A 6,947-nucleotide genomic window follows, 5' to 3' on the forward strand; every position below is an offset into this window, starting at 1 on the left:
CTGCTGTATCTGTTGTAATTTCTCCTCTTTCATTTATGATCCTATTTATTTGTGTTTTCTCCTGTTTTTTCTTTGTGAGCCTGGCTAGAGGTTTGTCTATTTTTTTTATTTTCTTAAAAACTAACTTTTCGCTTTGTTGATCTTTTGGATTGTTTTTTGAATTTCTATTTCATTTATTTCTGCTTTGGTTTTTATTATTTCCTTTTCTTATACTGGCTTTTGGGATTTTTGTTGTTCTTTTTCTAGTTCTTTGCGATGGATATTGGGTTGTCTCTTTCAGTTCTTTCTTGTTTCTTCTTGATGTGAGCCCATATTGCTATATATTTTCATCTTATTACTACTTTTGCTGTGCCCCATATTTTCGGGAAAGTTGTATCCTCACTGTTGTTCATCACTAGGTATTTTTTAATTTCTTCTTTGATCTCCTCATTAATCCAGTGGTCTTCCAGTAGTGTGGGTTTCAATCTCCATGAAGTAGGAGGGTTCTTTGCTTTTGTTTCATGGTTTATTTCTAGTTTGATGCTTTTATGATCGAGAAGATAGTTGGTATGATTTTGATCTTAATGTATCTGTTGAGGTTTGTTTTGTGACCCAATATGTGATCAATTCTTGAGTATGATTTGTGTGCACTTGAGAAAAATGTGTACTCAGATTTTTTGGGGTGCAGTGTCCTATAGATGTCTGTTAAGCCCATGAGGTCTGGGTCCTTACTCAGAACTTTAGTGTCCTTGTTTATTTTTTGTCATTGATCTGTCCATTGGTGATAGTGGGGTGTTGAAGTCTCCTAGTACATATATATTTTCTGAAATGTCTGTTTTCAGGGCTGATAATAATTGTCTGATATATTTTGGTGCTCCTTCATTTGGGGAGTATATGCTGATGAGTGTCATATCTTCCTAATGTATTTGTCCCCTTAATCATTACATATCGACAGTCTATGTCTCTTTTTGCCTTTTTAATTTTGAAGTCTATTTTATCTGATATAAGTATAGCTGTTCCTGCCTTCTTTTTTGGTCCATTTGCTTGTTTTCCAGCCTTTTACTTTCAATCTATGCTTATCTTTCGTAGTTAAATGTGTTTCCTGTAGACAGCAGAAGGTTGGGTTCTGTTTTTCAATCCAGCCTCCTACTCCATGTCTTTTTATTGATGAGTTTAATCCATTTACATGTAGAGTTAATATTGATACACTGGTACCAATATTTGCCATTTTGTTTGTCTTTTTTATGATTCTATTCCTCACTTTATTCTGTTCTTCCTATTCATTCCTCTGTTGGTTTTGGCTTTAGGGCTTCTTGTAGTATTTTTTGGAGTGTGGGTTTAGTAGTATGAATTTCTGGGGATTCTGTTTTTCTGAAAGGTCCTTAATTTATCTTCATAGAGGAAAGAGAGCTTTGTGGGGTAAAGTATTCTTGGTTGACATTTCTTGACTTGGAGTTTTTAAAATATGGCACTCCATTCTCTTCTTGCCTATAGTATTTCTTCAGAGAAGTCTGATATCTGCCTGATTGGTTTTCCTTTATAGATTTTCTGTTTCTTTGCCCTTGTCATTTTCATTATATTTTCCTTGGCTTAGACTCTTGGAAACTTTACTATTATGTGTCTTGCTAGTTTTCCTTTCATTATGGTAATTTGCTGTACTTCTGGCTTCCTGGGTATCCATTTTCATTTCCATCTTCATGTTTGGGAAATTCTCTTCAATTATGTCCTTGAATAGTTTCTTGGCTCCTTGGTCTCTCTCCTTGCCTTCTGAGATTCCTATGACTCTTATATTTCCTTTCCTCATGGTGTCAGATAGTTCTCAAAGTGTTTCTTCATTTTTTTCCCTTTGTACTTCTCTTTCCTTTTCTTTTTGGGTTCTTTTATATCTGTGTTTTCAAGAGTACTGATTCATTCTTCCATTTCTTGCATTCTACTTTGATGGCATTTCCCAGAATTCTTGAGCTCCCCTACTAATCTTTGGATATCCTCTTCTTCCTTCAATTTCTTCTTTAGGTATTCATTCTCATTCCTCAGTCAGTGATTTATATTTTTTTCCTTTTCTAATGTTTTCTCTTAATTCTTTAAGTGTTTTCATTATGGCAATTCTGAATTCTTTTTCTGCCAGACAGAGATATTCTTCTATGTTCATAATATTGGGTTCTGGAGGTTGACTATCTTTCTATGGTGTATTGTTCCCATTACTATCTTTCTATGGTGTATTGTGTATTCTATGGTGTATTGTTTTTATGGTGTATTCAGGGGCTTCCAGACTTGGGAGTTGAGAGGTCCCTGCAGTTCCCACTTGGGTGCATGTCCGGACAGTCTTCTATTATGGTAGATGTTGTTTTGAGCTGTGATTTGCTCCAGGAGCCACTACTTTTTCAGGCCCCACTATGTAAGATGGGATATAAAGTCTCAGCCCATGGCAGTCAAGAGTCTCATGTAGAGCACTGCACCTCCAGACACACACTAAGGCAAAGTTCATTGGAAGGTGCTTGCAGGTTGGGTAGGATGTACTTCTCTGCTGAGCTGCTAGGTCCCTCTAGGTGTGTCTTGGAAAAGTACAGGAATATAGAGAGATTAAGGAGTGAAAGAAGAGATAAGAGAAGAGGAAAGAGGATGATATGGACATGTAAAAGGAATGAAGGTGAGAAAAGAAGGGCAAGATGGGAGATGAGGACAGAGGAGGAGGGGAAGTAACAGAAAGAAGAGAAAATAGTGATAATATGTTATAGTGGAGAAAGGAGAAAACTAGAGGAAACAGAAAACAGAAGTAGTAAAGAAGGAAAGACACAATAGACAACTAAATTACACACACACGTGTACATGTACGTTGGGGGAGAATTGCTTCTCAGACCTCTGATGGCTCCCAGTGAGCTACCCCTTGTTTTGGTCTGGTCCACTGGGGAGTGCTGTGGGGCTGGGTAGGATGTCTTCTCAGGGTCTGTTATCTGTCATTGTAATGGCAGGAGGACACAGAGCAGGATCTCTATAATCCAAGCAGATGGGGTAAAGGAGGAGTCCTGGAGCCCTCGGTGGTTTTTCAGGCTTTTATTGGGATTTTACTGGGTACATAGCTGGCAGGAGTGCAGGGGGGCCGGGAGGCTGGCGGGCCTCCCAGCCTCCAGCAAGTCTTCACTCCATCTGGGCTCTCCTGCATTCTCTGGTGGTCTCAGCTTCTCTGTCGCTCACGTTCTCTCTGCTTCTTTGCTCTCTGCTTATTTCTCTTTGCTTCTTCTGGCATCCCCGTGACGCCACCCTTAAAAAGCCCAGTATTAGCCCAGGTGTATCCACTTACGCATGCCCACGCCCTACTCCAGGTGCCCGCCATCAGGCATGCATTCGGGACCACAGGGTTCTTTCATCAATCCTAATGGCGGGAGGGCAGAAAAGCCTGATACTTTACTTACCCTACAGTCATCTTCGGGAGTTCTCAGATGTCTCAGGATTCTCCCGTGGCCTCCAAATTTTTCCTCCTTTTTTCTTTTCCTGGCAAAGTGGGCTGGGTTTGTGGTGGGGGGAGGGGAGAAGTGTTCCTGATGGATGATTCTCTCTCCTCCCTTCCCCTGCCGCTCTCACTTTCCCTCTGCTTCTGTCGGATCACCAACTTTGTCCAGCAAGTCAGGGCCCCACCAGGAACTCATTGTTCTCCTATCAATTGTTTTTATAGGAGAATTTAATCCTAGTGTACCTTTGCTGTCATGTTGGTGATGTCATCCCCAGCTCCGCTGATCTGGGACCCCAACAGCACGCTGAAAGCTGGCGAAAAACCAAGCCATCCAAATGAATTCTTAGAAAAATAAAAGAAAAATTTTCTTGAGCTTGCACAAGTGAATCTCTGTTTTTATAATTGAAGAGGAAAATTAAATAGGTTGGGAGGAAAATTAATTGAAGTGTCGGTGGCTTACAGCTGGTACTGGTCGTGGCCTTAGAGCCCATCAAGATACCCAGGAAATCCTTGGGAGCCCAAGACTGGTCCTGTATGTTCCCAATTAAGACTTATATTTTGCTCCCTTGAAGGTTAAGTTCAGGACCCCAAGTATTGAGCAAAGCCCATAAACATTCTTCACTGAATTATTAAAACAGCTGTTTTTAGCACTCCCAAAGAAAACAAGATAACTGTTCAGAAGGCAACTGAGTGAAGAGTGTGGGCAAGGGGGAGGCAGACCACTCACCCCTGCATAGACTGGAGCTACGCCACCCTCTCTGTCCCTACAGAGATGCTCTCCGCCCAGGCCCGAGATTTGCTTTCCAATTCTGCATCTAATACCAGCTGACACTGCTTTCTTTCATTCTCTCGGCCAACTTTCTTTCATTCTCTGGACCTCAATTTCCTGGTCTGTAAAATGAGAGTGTGTCACCCTGTCCTTCTCATCAGACAATGCCTGTGAAAACACCTGGGAAAAGCCCAGAGAGGGAGAATTCATGGCTCACACCCCACAACCTGTCACTCACTGATGCAGGGTCTCCTCTGGGCCCTCTCCCCCACATAGTTCACGTACACACACCCTACCCCCCCCCCCACACACACACAGAGTTCATGAGCAACAGTTCCAAACTTCCAAACAAGCTCCAAGTAAATGCCACTTCTGGTGTTCTTTGAAGGAGAGGGGTGACTGGCTGTGGCTACCTGTGCCTGCTGCAAACCTGCCCTCTGGTGGACAATTCTGCAAGCTCCTGAGATTGGTGTTTCTTGACCTTGAACATGTTATGCATCTCCTGGGGTGTCATGAAGATGCGGATTTGCATTCAGTGAGTCTGAGGCCCACCTGTAGACTCTGGGAGTCTACATCCATGTTATGTTCCCAGGTGATGCCTACACTGCAAGAAGTCACCTGCCCTGTGCTGAGAACTCCACGTCAGCAACACAACCTGGTTGCTGAAACTTAGAGGGCAGCAGTTTGCCCTCAATTATTTCTCCTAAGATCTAAGAAGACTTGGTGATTTATCAGTCTGTTCAGCTTTTTGCTCATTAGCAGAGTGGCAACTTCCATGCTAATATAGAAGCCAGTCATCCCCATTTCAAATAGCTCTAAAATGTAGTCGAGTCAAATAGATATAAAAATTAAGTGTGAAATAAGAGGCATAAATATAGCAGGGAAAGAAGTACATGTTAAATTTTGTGGAAAACGTAATTACTGAGTTTCTAAAAAATAAGCCAGAAATCTATTAGCAATAATATGAGTTCAGAAAAGTTAAGGAGATAGAAATAGCTTCTCAAAAATCAATTGTATTCCTATATACCATTGATATAAAGGAAAAATAAAAACAAGAAAACAGGAGTAACATCATATTTACATTAATAATGAATATAAAATAATTGGAAGCAAACATAATCCAAACATGATAAAGAAAAAAATTTTCTACGAATATAAAGAAAGACAGAATGATGAACTAGGCAGTTGGGAGAAGAGACAGAATTAAAATGACCTTAATAACCTTCATACACTATTGCTGGGGAAAGTAGACTGGTCTTGTGGAAAACAATATAGTATCTCAAAATATTACACATAGATCTGCCATATGATCCAGCAAATCTACTCCTCTACATCTACCCAAAGAATACCAAAACACTTATTCAAAGGGCTATATGCACATTGATGCTCATTGCAGCACTACTTACAATTGCCAAGATATGGGAAACCTAAGTGCCCAACAACAAAGGAGTGGATTAAGAAGATGTGGTATTTGTAACAATGGAATACTGCTCAGCTATAAAAAAAAAAGAGGAACTCTTGCCATTTGCAAGAACATGGATAGAACTGGAGGTGATTGTGCTAGGTGAAATAAATCAAATACCAGATGATTTTGTTCATACGTGGAATACAGAGAAACAAAAAAGAGAAACTGACAAAACTAAGCCAAACAAGTCCTAGAAGTATGATTATAGAACTGAGGCTACCAGAGGAGGAGGCAGAGGGGGTGACAACAAAGGGGTGAGGAGGCCCAGTGGTCCATAGTAAAGGACTATGGGTATGGATGTGGTATGGTGACTTACCTCTGAGGAAGTGTGAGCCCATGTAGCAGCAGGATGAGCCACTGAGCAGGTTTTCTATGATCCTATACTGACCGGGTAAAGAAGAGTCCTGGAGCCCTCGGTGGCTTCCTCAGGGTTTTATTGAGCTTTTACATGTAGTGCAGCAACCAGGTACACGGCAGGCAGGGGTGCCGGGAGTCTAGGAGGCCAGTAGGCCTCCAAGTTCCAGCAAGTCTTCACTCTGGGCTTCTCTGGCCTTCCTTCTTCCCTTCTCTCTCCTGCCTCTTCTGCTTCTCTTGGCCCATATCTCAATACTAAGTCATGGCCCACAGAAGTAAGTAACACAACTTGTAACAATGTAACAAATGGGAGGAGGGCAGAAAATCCTGAAAACCATTTACCCGACAGCTTATTACCCTTAATCACATGCAGTACTATAAACAAATGTTACCTCAATTTTAAAAATTTAATAAAAAAATAAGCAAGGTATATAAAAATAAAATGACCTTAATGTCTAAGGTGGAAGCTCTCAAATTGTAACAAACAGGAGAACTTCTTTAACATGCATCTTCTTGTATGTTACACCCAAAGATACCAATTTCACTATGTCTGAGGTAAAACCAAGAGGAAACCTGGGCATAGAAACAAAGTTATTTAGTGTTTTAATCCCTCAAAAGACTACCTAACTGCAAATTGCTAGTGAAGAACAATTGAACAAGTCAAGGATCTTTTGAAGATAGCAGTGTTAGATTCTTCCTACTGGAATTGAACTTACTACAAAGTAACAATTACTGAACTATATGCCATGCCATTGTTCTTTTCAAGTTTTGTAAAATCAATGGTATCAAAGTTACCAGAAAATTAATTCCAACAATAATTATTTAATACATTTGCCAGATCAAAATCAACAACCTGAAGAAGAAATCATTTTTTAATAAATAGTGGTGCAGTAACATTTAATTGAATGAACATTTGCTTTTGATCCACACAT

The 6,947-nt window shown here is 40.4% G+C and overlaps 1 long non-coding RNA gene across 3 annotated transcripts; it reads right to left on the minus strand.

The window, feature by feature from the left end:
* Positions 1 to 3,023: 3,023 nt before the first annotated feature.
* Positions 3,024 to 6,268, minus strand: LOC119232246 (uncharacterized). Of its 3 annotated transcripts, none has more exons than XR_005122035.2 (4): positions 5,978 to 6,268; positions 3,671 to 3,738; positions 3,390 to 3,481; positions 3,024 to 3,238 (listed from the first exon to the last, which is right to left on the minus strand). It is a non-coding gene; the product is annotated as an uncharacterized LOC119232246 (long non-coding RNA). The 3 variants fall into 3 exon arrangements; XR_008549543.1 differs by having other exon boundaries at positions 3,390 to 3,468; positions 3,671 to 3,769; XR_005122036.2 differs by having other exon boundaries at positions 3,671 to 3,769.
* Positions 6,269 to 6,947: the final 679 nt, after the last annotated feature.

This window comes from Talpa occidentalis, unplaced genomic scaffold, assembly GCF_014898055.3.
Source record: "Talpa occidentalis isolate TD23 unplaced genomic scaffold, MPIMG_talOcc4v2.1 talOcc4.7, whole genome shotgun sequence".
Classification (NCBI taxonomy): Eukaryota; Metazoa; Chordata; class Mammalia; order Eulipotyphla; family Talpidae; genus Talpa; species Talpa occidentalis.